This window comes from Herpailurus yagouaroundi, unplaced genomic scaffold (genome assembly GCF_014898765.1).
Source record: "Herpailurus yagouaroundi ecotype Mexico unplaced genomic scaffold, PumYag 100, whole genome shotgun sequence".
Taxonomy (NCBI): domain Eukaryota; kingdom Metazoa; phylum Chordata; class Mammalia; order Carnivora; family Felidae; genus Herpailurus; species Herpailurus yagouaroundi.
The window spans coordinates 89,697,693-89,714,224 of NW_024412391.1; positions in this window are offsets into that span (position 1 = coordinate 89,697,693).

Sequence of the window (16,532 nt, forward strand, 5' to 3'; positions counted from 1 at the left end):
ACATTGTTCAGAGAATGAGAAAACAAGCCACAGATTGGCAGAAAATTTTGCAAAAACACACCTGTTAGAAGACTGTTATCCAAAATATACAAAGTCTTAAAACTCAATAACAAGGAAACAAATAACCCAACTAAAAAAAATGGGCAAGATATCTGAACAAGCACCACACCACAGAAGATATACAGGTGGCAAATAAGCACATGAAAAGATACTCCACATCATATATCATTGAGGAAATGCAAAGTAGAACCACAATAAGATACCCCTACATACCTTGTACATACGTATGACAATGTACAAAATCCAAAACACTGACAACACCAAACGCTGGTGAGGATGTAGAGCAACAGGAACTCCCATTCATTGCTGGTAGGGATGTCAAATTGTACAGCCACTTTGTAATCCAGTTTGTGTTTCTTATAAAACCAAACATATTCTTACCACCTGATCCAACAATTGCCCCACTTGGTATTTACCCAAATGAGTTGCAACATATGCCCACACAAAAACTGTACATGAATGTTATAACAGCCTTATGCATAATGGCCAAGACTTGGAAGTAACCAAAATGTCCTTCAGTAAATGAACAACAAACCATAATACATCCATACAGTAGAATATTATTCAGCAATAAAAAATGAACAAGCCATGAATAGACATAGAGAAAACTGAAATGCATATTGCTAAGTGAAAGAAGCTAATCTGAAAAAAGCTACATATCATATGATTCCAACAATATGACATTCTATAAAAGGCAATATTATAGACAGTAAAAAGATCAGTGGTTGCCAGGAGTTGGATTAGAGAGGAGGTAGAGAGGGAAAGATGGAGAGAGAGAGGAAGGGGGTGATGGAAAATATGGTAATTCTGTATTTTCTGTATAATATTTTTATAAACCTAAATCTACTCTAAAATATAAATTCTATTAGTTTTTTAACATCCTACTTTCATGAAACTTGTAGTTCAGCGGTGGCAGGTGCAGGGAACTAGTGAGCAAACAAAAGAATGTAAATGAATAACATAATATGGTGGTAGGTGATAAGTGCTATAGGGAAAAATAAGATATAGAAGAGGTAAAGGGAGTACACTTCTGGGAAGGGGCAATGTAACACTCATCAGAGCAATGAAGGAAGCTCACTTGGAGGGTGATATTTGAACACATAGAAGTGAGGGAGTCAACCAAAGGATATCTGGGAAAATACAATTCTAGGCATACGTTGAGTTGAAAGAAAAGCAAGTAGGTTGTTGTGGCTGGACCAGCGTGAACTCAGGGAAATGAAGGTCAGAGAGGGGGAAAGGGAAGCATGAAGCAAGATCATCAAGGTTTTGTAGCTCTTACAATATGACAGTTTTACTCCACAAGGTTTTGAGTGAAGGAGTGACCTCTTTTGACTTTTAACAGAATCGTGCTGATGCCTCGTTGAGAATAAATATACAGGCGGAAGGATAAAGGCAGGGAGGAGGCATTACAATAACCGAGGCAAGAGGTGATGAAGACTTGGGCTACCTTACAGCAGCAGAGTGGAGAGAAGTACCCACCATCCAGTTTTACTGGAATGAACACCTCAGAGTTGTAGCACAGATCAGCTCCAAAGGGGCTCTCCCAGAGGGGGTACAGAAGCCTCTGAGTGGACCCAAACTCTTTCCTGAAGTCACTTATCCCATGCAGCTGAGACATCACAGGTACCATGAAAGGAATACAGGCCATGGAGCCAGACAGATCTGGATTAAGGTGCTGGTTCTTCTGCTCACCAGCCTTGTGGTTGTGAGTAACCTACCTCTCAAATTTTGGCTTTCCTTATCTAAAAACTGTAAAAACATTTGCCTTATAGAAATGATGGGAGGATTAAGTAAATAATAGCTCGTAGGTACTCAAACAATGGTAGTTTTCTCTAGTGGGAAGATTCTTAGTGCTGGCGTCAGGAGAGAGCTGTCGTAGCCTTGAAGCTGCAATACCGACATAGAGGTTATGAAGGGGCCAATAACAAGGGCTTTCCCAGTCAAGGTTTATCTGGGCACCACCACTGCAGAGTGGCCATGTGACAATAGTACTACAGGACAATCCTAATCCTGGGGCATATTGTTTATGTGATTCCAGAGAGCCTCCTCTGCAGCGAGTGCTTTCTGTTGAATCATTCACATGGAACACAAATTTCCTCATGCAATGTGCCTATTCCAACATGTCCATCCACATGTCTCTTCAAAACACTTTCTCCTCACCATCGTTCACTCTTTTTATCTCCAAGATCTTGACCCTTGAGACAAGCCAGCATGGATTACAAGTCAACCAAAAGCAGTGTAGATAAATATCCCCTCTGGCAATCTCGTCTTCTAGAAAAAGTAAACGACAGGATGTATTGTTCAGACTTCTGCCATCTGAGAGTATTTCCCTTCCCCAATGTCTACAGACACTCCTGTTTGGCATATGACGTAGCCATCCATCCTTCTTCCAGTTGATATCAACATACTGTCCAGACTCATCCATAAACCAGGGCTGTGATTTTTCTTCTTCACTCAACTGGTCAATGGAGTTGAGGGAGAGGGAGGAAGGCAGAACACCCCATTTCTCTCTCATTCTCTCTGATCTTTCCTACTTCCATGTGTGAATTCCATCCATGGGTCCCTGCATGTTAGCATAGAGAACCATAGCAATTATAACACCCCATACCACATTTTCCAGAAGATAGACCTTGTCTTCCGACCAACAGTCAAAATTTCTGGCTTTCATTTTATTGGTTCTATTCCATTCACTTGCCTACTTCTGAACCAATCACTTTGACCAGGAGAAAGTTGATCATTATTTGGCTTATTATGGGCTATACACCAGTCACTGAACTGATAAGTGGAGCTATTGCAATGAAATTAGTTTGGCTAGGGCTGGTCCAAGCTCACACAGGGAGATGACCACTGGAGTAGATCCTACCCAAAATTATGGCTGCTAAACTGCCAAAGGAAAATCTGGGTGCCATTAGGAATGGGGAAGAGGATGTGAATGACAGATGAATACCCAACAAACATCCCCTATTGCCACCACTGCCATTGCCCTTATGTTCTAATGAGTGAGAGGAAAAAGTCGGAGGTACAAGAGGAAAGCAAAGGATCAGGAGAAAAGAAGAGGAAGAAGGGAGTGAAAGATTAGGAAGAACATGAGAATTAAGGAAACTGAAATACATAACCAAAGGAGAAACAAGGAACCACCATACTGTACCCCCAATTTACCTGCAGAGATGAAAATGACATCAGTGTATGTATATGGAAGCATGAGTTGATGCCATAAAATATTTTAGCAATACTAGCTTTACAAACACTAACTGAAACCCTGGAAGTACTTTCTGCTGTAGAGCAGAGGCTCTTCCCTCTCCCCTCCGTGAAGCACTCCAGTTACCTTTCCTGTCACTTCATTACAGTTATTGGTACCATCAGATTTGAATTTAATTTCAATATGTATCTTGTTTATGACATACTATGCACTGGAATCAAGTAATTCTTTACCCCCAAGGGTTATCTCCCTAAGCCTGTGATTCTCACCAGGGGTGATTTTGCTTCCTTGGGAGACGTGTGGCAATATCTAGAGACTTTTTGGCTGTCACAACTAAGGGAGCTACTGGCATCTAGTGGGTAGAGACCAGAGATGCTGCTAAACATCCTACAGTTCACAGGACCTTCCTCTGCAACAAAGAATTATCTGGCCCCAAATGTCAACAGTGCCAAGTTGAGAAACCCTGATCCAGGTGCTTAAGTGCGTTGCAAGTTCATTGCCTCAGGGCATCTCAAAGCAAACACATAATTTGGAACCCAAAATGAATGCTCCACAAAGACTGACTTGGCTTCCGCTGAGTATACAGTATGAGTGACCCATCATGGTTTCACTCAGAAGAGAGTCACCCTGAAACTGAGTAGAATTGATCAAAAGAACAGCTGATACAGTAAACTTATCTAAAAACTCCAGTTTCCAATTAACTGCATGTTCTCTATATTCCTTACCTATATACATGGGCATCACATGCATTGTGTGAAAAAGTGAACTATGTCAACGGTTTCACTGTTGTGAGGTCCCGGTCTCTTGACGGTGACATTCTGCTGGTAGCTTAGCAAAGTCTGTGTGGCTCACTAGTAATCTGATTTTGATACTGTAAACATTAGGTAGGCTTACGCCATCTTTGTTCGTGTGAGATATGTGGTAGCTCATAAAATGTATATACATTTCTTCACCCAGATTTTACTTATCCAACTTGAGTGATCCTTACTAATTTATACACATCCAAGGTCACATGCATGGGGGCACCATTCACACAGACTACCTTTCCTTCCCTGATCTTTCGGAGAGGCATTACCCATAATTATTGTAACCCTAGTAGGGGGTTAACTATCTAAGCTAGGTTATGCTGAGGATCAACTTCAAAATCTCAGTGGTTCAGCACACAAATAACTTATTTCTTCTTGGTGCAAAGCCCATTGCAAACCCAGCCCAATCTCCAGAGGAACCATCCTCCATACCTTGTCCAGACTGAAAGCAGTTCCATATCCTGGAAGCTACAACATCTGCAACACACAGCCTCCTTGATTATTATTTGAAAAAGAAAGTGAGGAGAAGGTATCATACTGACAATTAAGTGCTTCAGCCCAGAGGGGCACATTGACTTGGAACTAATCTCATAGCCCTGTCCGACCACAGGAATTGGGAAATGCAGCCTTGTATGAGCTCAGAAGAGGAGAATGAAGCATTGGTGAACACTTGTAATGCCTAACACAGGGTCTACAGCACAGCTGGGATCTGCCTGGCAAACTTCTAAAAGTTGCAGGAGTTGCGGTTTCAAATAAAATCAAGACTGTTTACTAGGGTGTTTCCACTAAAAGAAAAATTACTGAGTGCTTATTATTTCAAACAAAATCATGAATTCAAACATAATGTACAAGGTATATGTTTAAGCTAATTTCAATAGTCCTTGCTGTCTGATGCAGAACAAGTTGCCTCTTTGATTGGTACGTAGTACTAGACTTGCTACTACAAGTTTATGACTTAGTACTAGAAACTCTGAATATTGCCATGAAGCAGAACAGAAATGCAATTGCCACCACTAGGGTGTTTAAGATAGAATTGCCCTAAGCACCCACTTCTACTCCATCACGTGACTGCATATATAGTTGCTGAACTTCATTAATGCGTGTTTTTATTCCTTCAATTGAATGAACACATATTTATATAACATTTGGTTATTGCTAAACATTATACTAAATCATAAGAGGCACATTAAGAAACACAAAAGTCTAATTCCTGACTGAAGAGCTAAGATATATAAGGAATAGGTAGAAATAGAGGGCTTCATATAGCACCTTGTAAAGTGGATTGCCCCAAGAAACAGACCTTGAGACAAGGGTTTAAATGCAAGGGGGTTATAAACCACAATTTCTTTATCCATTCATCAGTTGATGGACATTTAGGCTCTTTCCATAATTTGGCTATTGTTGAGAGTGCTGCTATAAACATTGGGGTACAAGTGCCCCTATGCATCAGTACTCCTGTATCCCTTGGGTAAATTCCTAGCAGTGCTATTGCTGGGTAGCAACGTGGATGGAACTGGAGAGTGTGATGCTAAGTGAAATAAGCCATACAGAGAAAGACAGATACCATATGGTTTCACTCTTATGTGGATCCTAAGAAACTTAACAGAAACCCATGGGGGAAGAGAAGGAAAAAAAAAAAAAAAGAGGTTAGAGTGGGAGAGAGCCAAAACATAAGAGACTGTTAAAAACTGAGAACAAACTGAGGGCTGATGGGGGGTGGGAGGGAGGGGAGGGTGGGTGATGGGTATTGAGGAGGGCACCTTTAGGGATGAGCACTGGGTGTTGTATGGAAACCAATTTGACAATAAATTTCATATATTAATAAAATAAAATAAAATAAATAAAATAAAATAAAATAAAATAAAATAAAATAAAATAAAATAAATGCAAGGGGTTTATTTCAGAGGTAATTCTGGAATGAGTAGACGGGTATCTGGGTGGCCTAGTTGGCTAAGCGACAGACTCTTGTTTTCTGCTCAGGTCATGATCTCACGGTTCATGGGTTCAAGCCCCATGTCAGGCTCTGTGCTGACAGTGTGGAGCCTGCTTGGGATCTCTCTCTCCATCTCTCTATCCCCTCCCCAGCTTGCTCCCTCTAAATAAATTAATTAATTAATTAAAAGATAAACATTAACATTTTTTTTAAAAAATTCTGGAATGAGTAAAGGAATGAATTAGCTTTCCATTGCTGTCCTAGTAAATTATCACGTATGTAGTGGCTTAAAAGAACACAAATTAATTATTTCATAGTTCTGTAGGTCAGAAGTCTGACACGGATCTTACTAGGCTAAAATTAAGGTGTCAGCAGCCCTTGCCTTTTGCAGCTTCTAGAGACCACCTGTGTTCCTTGGCTCCTGGTCCCCTTCTTCCACTTGGAGATGGTGGCCCCTACCTTCAAAGCCAGCAGTGTTGCATCTCTCTGACCCCCCATACCCTCTCATCTTTCTTTCTCACCACAGCTGGGAAAGGTTCTCAACTTTCAAAGACTCATGCCATTACATCGAGCCCACCTAGGTAATCTGGCATGATCTCCCTGTGTCAAGCCCCAAAACCTTAATCTCATCTACAAAGTCCCCTCTGCCCTGTAGGGTAATGTACTCACAGGTTCCAGGAATTAGGATGCAGACATGCTTGGGGGCCATTATTCTACCTGCCACGGGGAGTGTGGAAGTGAGACAGCAGAGAAGGCAGCCCAGAGTGTGCGTTAATAAGCAGGTCACTGGGACTCCATCCCGCTGCGGCCATCGGGGAGATGATTTAGAACTACCCTCAGAATTTCCCCCATTTTAAAGGACAACTTATCAGACCATCATTGGCTAAGGGCTACTCTTGAGAGCATCTCCTAGAAGCCCTCAGGCCCAGAGTCATAGAAGCTTCCAGGGGGAAGTAACAGCTCAGCAGTCCTACAAACCGTGATTGCTAAGAAATATGGGTGAGGTGTCAACAGCAGCTACTACACAGAGAAACAATTTAATATTTCAGAGTCAATATGAAGCAATAGATGAATCCTTCATAATCGCTTCCCCTCTTCTGTTAGGAGTGATACAGTGGAATGATAGGACCAACAACTGGGAATCTAGTTCTTGCCCTTTATCTGCCACACGGCATCAAATTCTTGGGCCAAACACTTGTCTGAGTCCCATTTCCAATCTGAGAATTTGGACCAAATAAACCCTAAAATTCCTCCGGCTCAGACATAGTTTTCCATGTGTTTTCAGGACACCCACCCTGGTGATGGCTATGCCTTTTCTTAAACATTTTATAAAAGAAATCCACACCAAAGCAGGGGCAGCTGCAAATATCCACTCTTCCCCAACTCAAATTTTAAATGTCAACACACAGCTCACTTATAAAAAGTCTCAGGAAACAAAAAAGAATTATTTAATGGAAGGGTGTAATTATACTGAATGCTGCCTGCAATTGACTTGGGACACTAACCAGGGAAAACCAAGAACTGACTAAATCAGACCTTAATCAACCACAGGAAAGTTGGAAAAATTGATCAAGTATGCCAGACTGCAAATGTTCTTGACCTTGAGAATGAGTTCTTGACCTAAGGGAAACTTGTGACTCAACACAAAATTTCCTGGGAATCCTCGAGGTCAATTTGAAACTGCTCAGACAGACTCTCCGTTTGCAAATTACTCAGGTTCAAGATAAACATTCACCCCTGGGAAATCAGAGCAGTTTCGTTACACATATGACAGGAGGAGGGGGAGAAGCATGGGCATGAGACAGAATCAGGTGCTGCCGTTCACAGTCCCCCTGGATTTGCTCTGGGTATACAAGATGCTAAATAACCAGATTCTAGCTCTGTCATTCACACACGTGTCCCCAAAGTCCTCTCTATTAGTTGTTTTCTGCCTAGAGAAGCGTTGGTCTGGACATGGAGCATGACAAAATTTGCCTTTTGACCCTGCTAATTACACTTCTAGTATTTACCGGAACATCCGCCAGAGGATTTGAGGATGTTACCAGTCTGTCCAAGTGATGGCTGAGTGTGTGTCCTCTAATGAGCGGGGGAGGTGCTCTGCATTCAGAGTTAGGTCTTTCTCTGTATTTTTCACCTTTACAGGAAAAAACGTGCACCAAGGTTGCACAAGTGCTGTGAAATGGATATGTTGTATGCCTGAGTGGTTTGTTTTCAAATTTGATGGTAATCAAGTTAATGGGAACACACATGCAGAGCATTGTAACGACGCTTAGTTGTAATAATTTTAAAGTAATGACCTCTTCTTTCATATCGCACATTTTCACGTTTCTGGGTGAACCTTCAGATTTTCCCCTACATTGCTTTTATATATTAAAACTGGATAGACATTGATTTTTCAATCATTTTTAATGATTCAATGTCTATTTAATATAACAAAAGAGAAAAGCATTTCAATTCATTGCTGCAATAGAAGAATACGTCCAAACCATTTACAGTTTGTTCTGTCCTTTTTAATCTTTCAAAAAAATAAATTCTAATTACAAAGTGAAAAGAACAAAATCATGTGGAAGCTTATCCTTATGACTGAATAGCACTTAGTAACTGATTAATCATGCTTCCATTTGTTATCACATTTGTGAGTCCTAATCATGCTCTTAGGTAGAAGACAGGTATAATTTCACTTTATATAGCAGGAAACTGAGGCTCGGAGAAGCTAGTTATTTGCCCAGGGCTGCTCAGTGGGGACCTCAGAGAGTTCCAATCCCCACAATGTTGGCCACCTTGTCCTTGCAGTAGAAAGGATGGGGATGTCCTGGCTTCATCATCCTTATGTGACTCCCTAAAATGGCCACAATATTTCCATGTCTCCAAAAGTCTCTGTTCTGTAACTTTTCCCTTTGACTCTTGTAAGTGTCCACATGCTCCCACGCTAATTGCTTAGTGACACCAATGCTTAAAAACAGTTACTATTAGTAGACAGCCTAGTGTTTTCTCTTTCATGAGAATTTCACTTTTAATAAAATTCTGGAGTTTAATCTCTAGGAGTGAAATTTCATGGAGCTCTGAACTGAAAGTTATGGCTGGCTGTTGGGGTTTTGTGAAGCAGGAGAGAGGGACTTTATAACACCAGTTCTGCTGGTTGGGCAATCGAGTCTTTCATGATTAAACAAGGCTTGTGTTTTCTTTTTTTTGAGACTTCTTTATGCATGCTAGCCTCAGTATCCCTTATAATTTTAAAACGTTTTAAAACGTTTCTTTGGAGAGCTTTGTTGTGAAATGGAAAATTGAGGCTTTATTCCAAAACATGGTTTCCCAAAACTTGTTCTCTTAGAAACCGAATGGTTTATGTGGTTTACGTTTTCATCACTGTCTGAAACATATTTTCCAAAGGAGAGAGCCACACATGCCCGCTGGTGCCCTGCTGACTTTGGCAGCCTGTGAAAGCATTTTTTTGGTGACTTTGGTCATCTAACACTTAGTTAACCTCAAAGACACGATGTAATTATTCACAAGACTCTGCATATGGATTTTTTTTAATAATGTGGATGGATGAAAAACTAGATTTTTTGGTTTTTATTTGATTGTTTTTGAAATATTCTTAACTTGGCCCCTTGAAGTGACCATTCCGTTCATTCTCACACTTACACACACAGAAAAATAACAAAAAAAAATGTCAAAGATAAACTATAAATTGAGAATACCGGAGAATATCTTTGCTATGCACACATGGAGTAACTTTTTTTTTTTTTTTTTTTTTTTTTTTTTTTTTTTTTTTTTTTTTTTGCAAATACTCTATTCACGCTAGGGGAGGGAAAAAAAGTATTAAAAGGAAAACAGGTTTTGATCTGTTTTGTGTGCGCTGGTTGGGGGCTGGGGGGAGTGATGAACACAGCCAGAGAAGAAGTGAGAAGAATCGGTCAGAACTAAGTAATTTTAGACAAACCATTTCACTCCACCGAACCACTGTTTTCTCAGCTGTAAGATGAGTGTTGGACAATGTTGTAAGAATCCACTCAACACGATGAACTTCCAGGAGATCCAGCCTATCAGACACAGGAAGCAGGGAAAACAGTGAGAAACTCCTGAAATTTTCACTCCAAAGTCTCAAGCTAGAAGCCAGCCCTCAACTGAGGCCTCTGAAGATGGCTTCCATGGGTGGGCCATTGACTTCTGAATCTACTGGGGCCCTGAGAAAAGCCTGTAGGCATTTCTTATCATATACGCATTTCTAAAGAAATTTCAAATGTACACAGGAGGAGGCATCTTCCCCAAACTAATAGATAAAAGCCATTACTTAGGGTTAAAGGATTCATTTTGAATTGTTATCTGGGATATAGACACTAAATCAATTTTTAGACTTTGCTCCCAGAAATGATTCACCAAGGAGGAGTACTCAATTGCACTTTACCTCCACCATTCTACTCTTTATACTGCCTGGGCCAGAATTCACAAACCGAGCCCGGTGGGGTTCATAGTAGGAGAGTCAGCGCCTACCAGGATTTGACTCCATGGAATACACGTGTTCACCGGTTCTGCAACAGGAATGCTTAGTTGACTCCCAATCCCAAATGAAAAAAGATACCCAAGTATCCCAGCGAGGCGGAGCTAGCAAATTTATAAATCACGATTCACAGTTACCTTGATGTTTGGACCGAGCCTAAGACCTTGCTAAGTTGTCAGCATAGGAGAATGCTATTTGAACCTTGCATTTTGGCCATGTGTTTGAAATGTAAACTTATGGACATGTAGCCACATTTTTATTCACTCATTCTCACTGAAACCTTTACCCAAGGCAAGCTCTGTTATGCAAAATAGGTTAATAACTGCTACAGTAGAATCAAGATAACCCAATGTATCAACTTAATCATTTTTCTTTCTTGTCACAGATATTTGGCCTCCTGGTACTTAGTTTACTTAATGAACGGAAAGGAAGGTCTATGCCAGCACTCACCACTGTTTTTAGGTCAGCAGTGATTTCTATAGGCAAGCAGTAGAGAAGGCTAATTTAAACTCCAAATCCCGAAAAGGATCCAGTTCAGGGATGATTAAGCTATAGCCCAAGTAAGGACTTCAAGGGTTTGTAAAACCAAACACAATATGAATATGAATATGAGAATATGTACATTTTTCAGAGGAGATGATTCGTAATTCTCAAGAGATTCTGTGGCTTTAAGCAAATCTATGAAATCAATAAAAAAAAATTGTTAGTCGAGGAAGAACTTGGGAATAGGGCAAAAAATGCCAAACATAACACCCGTTTGAAGGTACCTGACAGAGGGTAGAAGGTCAACTGTTACATGTCAGAGTCATGGCACCGTCACATTGACTTTAAAATGTATAATGTGGGTTGGGACCTGGAATGTATGCCTCCCCCTGGGAGGGGATACGTTAGTCTCTTGTTAGAAGCACAACATACACTCTTCACACGAAAGTTGAGGTATGCGGTTTTTAAAAATGAAGAGGTGAGCTGAGCAACCCTTAGCTGGGAGCTCGGAGGGAGAATGAAGAAATCTGTGAGGGCATTGGGTTTGGCGTAGGTAAGAGGGTTATTCTGCGTTCCAAATAGAAGAAAGCTATTGAACACAATATGCGCAGGTAGCGTGAGGGGCAGCGGTGGATTCACAGTCCAGGTGGCCAAGAAAGGACCAAGAAAGAAAATGTCGTGCTTTCCAGGAATGAACAACAGTAACTTTGGATGTAGACTGGGGATAGAATTAGAGAGATCTAATAGCAAATTTCACATGAGGATTTGGATCTAGGGAAAGAATCAGTTGCTTTGATGGTGAAGCCTGAAACGCTGAAGCCGTCATGGGGACAGCTATGCTTAAACAGAGATTGAGTTTATGGGTCCGGGCCAATCCCCACCCCACTGTCCTCTCTCCCTCTGGCCTGGGGCCCTTCACATAGTCAATGTGTATGATGGGTGTTTTTTTTTTTCATCCTAGAATACATGTAAAGAGGTCTGTGTATGGTGCCAGAGACACAGGTAGAGGGGAGAAGGATAACATGAGTTGGCATAATATCTGCCCCTACTTTGTACTACAGTAAAACTTTGGTTTGCGAGCATAATTCATTCTAGGAACAGGCTTGTAACTCGAAGCACTCATATACCAAAGTGAATTTCCAGCACAATTGGCTCAGATGTGACCATGTGACATTAGGCTTCACATACTACTCCTATTGCAAGACATCGCTTGTTTATCAAGTTAAAATGTATTAGAAATGTTTGCTCGTCTTGTGGAACACTTGCAGAAAAGGTTACTTACAATCCAAGGTTTTACTGTATTTTGAACACTTTGGTAAGCTGGATATCAGTTTTCTTGAGAGATTTTGTGAGTTCCTGAGCATAGGTGGGGCCATCTTCCTCCCCACCACATCACTCTGCCATGCAGTGTTAGCACCGCTAAGCATTGTGGGAAACACTAGTGGCCAGCCTGCGTTTCCATGGAGAGTGGGTGTACTGGCAAGAGCAGGCAGGGCATATTCCCACTGACCATGGCCAACCTTGCTGTCTGAGTATTTCCCTCCGATAATTTGCAGAGAGCAAACCCCACAAGCAATCTGGATTTTCGAGCACATTTATTTCTGAGCCCAGGTGACACTCTCTCTGAAGCTCAGAGAAATAACTGGTAAAGATTTTGAGGAGAAGCAGAAAGAATTTGCACTGGAAGAAGAGAACAGTCTAGAAAATTCAAATACCAGTGTTCAAAATGAACTCTTGGACACCAAAAGTTGCTGAAGTCCAGCTGAGCTCTCTATCCACATCCACCCCACCCTCTTGTTCTATTCAGCTGTCCTCCTACCACATACTCTCTGTTAGACCAGGTTCTACTGCCTTACTGTACCTACTGGTCACAGCAGGATGGGGCCACTCTGGCCCTCCCCCTGTGCCATCGCTGTCCTCACTCCGCCGGCTGAGAGCCACAGCATCCATTTTCTCTTACAGCTGACTTCCCGGCTCCTGCCCAAATTTCCCAGTTCCTTCTCTGGAAGGCCCCAAGTGTAGGTGTCCCACAAGATCATTGGCAAGTTTTTAATTGGAGTCCCTTGGCAAAAACTGTGCTTATGTAAGATGGTGCTTCACCGTAAAAGAATCCCATATTCGGTAAAGATTTGAGGAGGTCCTTTGCTGTACCTGCAGACGTCGACCATCAACATATTTTCTTCTACATGGTTTTATTGCAGTTCATTTTATAAAATGTTATTTCAGCTGTGGCAGGCAGAAATAGATATGTATGAGATGCCTTCCCTCATTGTCCAGCTGCCACCTACAATTATGTCAGTCACTTGAGCTTATGATGTCATGGTTTGTTGCCATGGTAACAAATATGCGGTCACAAATACTTGATTATCATTTCACTAGAGTGATGACATATTTATAGTACTCAGGAACGACATATTGGCCCTTTAAAGAAAGTGCTCCTATGTGGCACACAAATGCCCTTTTTCCTCACTGTACAGTTTTTCCTGGTGGTTTGTCTCATTTCCTATGTATGCTGCGTGCTCTTTGCTTGTTTCTTACAGAGACTTAAAATGAAACCTTGTTTAAAAGAAATCAGGCAATATGCACGTATTAAAACAAGCGGATCCAAGGAAGAAGAAACATTCCCAGTAAGAATTTCAAAATACTGTTGGGGCGCCTGTGTGGCTCAGTGGGTTAAACGTCTGACTTCAGCTCAGGTCATGATCTCACAGTCTGTGAGTTCAAGCCCCACGTCGAGCTCTGTGCTGACAGCTCGGAGCCTGGAGCCTGCTTCAGATTCTGTCTCTTTCTCTCTCTGACCCTCCCCACTTGTGCTCTCTCTCAAAAATAAATAAATGAAAAAAAAAATTTTTTTAAAGAATTTCAAAATATTGTTAAATTACTACAAAAATTCAGCTGTTTAAACCTTCATGCACAATGGGATTTATTAACATGTTATTAAAAATAGTAACTCGAAAGTTGTGAGACAGTGAAATAATATTTTAAATAACCTGGAATGGCCTTCCCCTATATGTTAGCCTTACTAACTACGTATCTGCAAAAAGTCACTTGAGATGCTGGCACTGGAATGACTTAAAACAAAGTATAAATTTCTACTTCCTTGAGGGGGTGAGAAGTGATAAACAAGATCAGGTTACACTTTGCTGATCGCTCCATGAATGTAGCTCTTTATTCTTGCCGCCACCATCCCCCTGCCTTTTCATGAATCCTATTCAGAAGTGAAACATTTATTCCGTTCAGGGAGATTCTCTCTGGAGGGGAAATAATTTTATCAGTAAGACTCCCTGGTGATCAGGCCGACTGGGAACGGCTGTTAATCAGCCTTTTTGACATGGTGGCTTGAATAGCCCTTCCCATGATGCTCTGTGATTCCACCTTAACGCTTTCCTTTTGAACTCACCATGACTCATAAGTGCCTTTTTCTCCCTTTGTGTGTCTGAAGTTATCCCACTATTAACTTTAATTGGAAAGGAGCCTTTTGTTCCCCAAGTGTAGTCATACACTAACCACTGAACTCCCTAGGCTGCAATTTCGGGGGTAGTAAAAAACTTAATTTTTTTAATGGGGGGGGGATAAATAATGATAATGCTGATAGTTTTAGAGTGGTTAATAGGAAGTTACTGCAAAGGAGCAGATATCTGTGTGAATTTGACTCTTTAAAAATGTTTTGATAAAGAGCCAGTCAGGGGAAGCGGGGCTCCAGGAGGAAATTCGCACGAGGATCTGAGGAGCTTCCTGGCAGAGAAGTGACCATGGAGAAAGAGAGGGCGTGGGTGAGAGCAGTGTCTCCCCAGCGGGGAGGAGGGGTGATTAAAGCCCACATGGGTAGGTGTCTGGCCCACTCCCCAAGGACTCATTTCTGGGCCCTCCAGGAGTGACAACAGAAAGAACTGCATCACTTGAGTGTCTAGAAGAGGTTGGAAGCATCAGGAAGTCTGCTTTGGAATCTTGTAGTATGAAGTTCAGAGAAAGAGACTCAGCCACCATGGGCTTGTACTCTTTGGAGCTCTTGGCAACCCCTTTGGACAGACAGACATCAGTGCCCTGGATAGCAAGTATCAGTCACCCAAACTCAGATACCCATTAAGTATCACCAAGAGTCGTGACACTGTTGTCTAGCACCCAAAGTCTAGTGCCCCTAGGAGATATTGCCTGCTTGACAAGTCTCAGAGGCCTTAAGCGTAGATTTCAGAAAAGCGAAAAGAAAATGGTGACTTCTATGTGACAGCTCAACGGATGCATTTGTGGGTGCATCAAAGATATTCTCAAAATTATATGGAATACAGGCGTGGGGACTTACAACGGCAGGTGAAAGTTCTACAATAGCAGCTGTAGGCAAAAGTCACAGAAATACACCACTCAGTGCTATTATTATGACCCTTATTTGACCTGCAGAGTCTTGTGCTCTAGAAAAGTGGCTGATCTCTATATTGGAGGCAAACAGTTGGATTCGTACCCAGATGGCCATGAATCAGAAAACTTTTTATGATTTGCTCTCTTCATTATCCTGGAGATCACAATGTTCATAATAAAATGAACAAATCAGATCAAATTGACATCAGCTTCAAGAGTGAAAATAAGGTTAATCTATTTATTGTTATTCTTGTAGAAAGTACTTTTTGTCTCATTTCAGGAGCTGGGATTAATCTTACAAAGTGCAAAGAGGGATCGAGTGTCTCTCAAGCAAGAGAAAAGATCGTTCATCCGCAAGACAGAGTCAAATAAAAGCATCAAATTTTTGAAAAATCAAGTTTGTTACTAAAGTGATGATAGATCCTTCATTGCTCATGTCACTCTGAATTTGAATATGTATCTGCGGGAAAAGCCCTCAAAGGATCGGAATATAAAAATTCTAGCCCCATCGTTACTTTCTACTCGGTGACCTTCAGGTAAGTCGCCTAACTTCTCTAAGCTTTAGTCTCCCTATACATTTTTTTTAATGTTAACTTATTTATTTTGAGAGAGAGAGCATGCGTGGGGAAGGGGCAGAGAGAGATGCACAGAGAGAAAGAATCCCAAGCAGGCTCGAGCCCCACGCGGGCCTCAATTTCACAAACTGTGAGATCACGACCTGAGCCAAAACCAGGAGGCAGACACTTAACCAACTGAGCCACCTTGGCACCCCATAGGCTTCCTGTATTTACATTTGTCCCACGTCTTTCAGAGGTGGATTGCTAGCAATGACTTACGGGAAAGTGTTTTGTATACTGTAAAGCGTGTAGCAAAGACAAGACCCTGCAGTTACAACTTTTGGGTTCCAGTTTGAGGCGCCTTCTGATAACTTTCTGCATCTAGAGTCTTTGTTCCTCTCCCTCTTGCTCTACCTTTGATTTGGTCTTCATAAGAATGATTGTGCCTTCGGGGCATATGTGATGAAGCCATCTAGGAGTTTAAAGACTTTAAATGAGATTATATGGGACCCCATCAACATATAACGCAGCAACTTTACCCTTTCTTCAGAGTCCCCTTTCCTGGCATAATCAAGCTGTGAAGAGGAAGAAAAGGGAAATTGCCTCCCAATTGATTTGATCTGTGTTGCTTTCTTGAAAA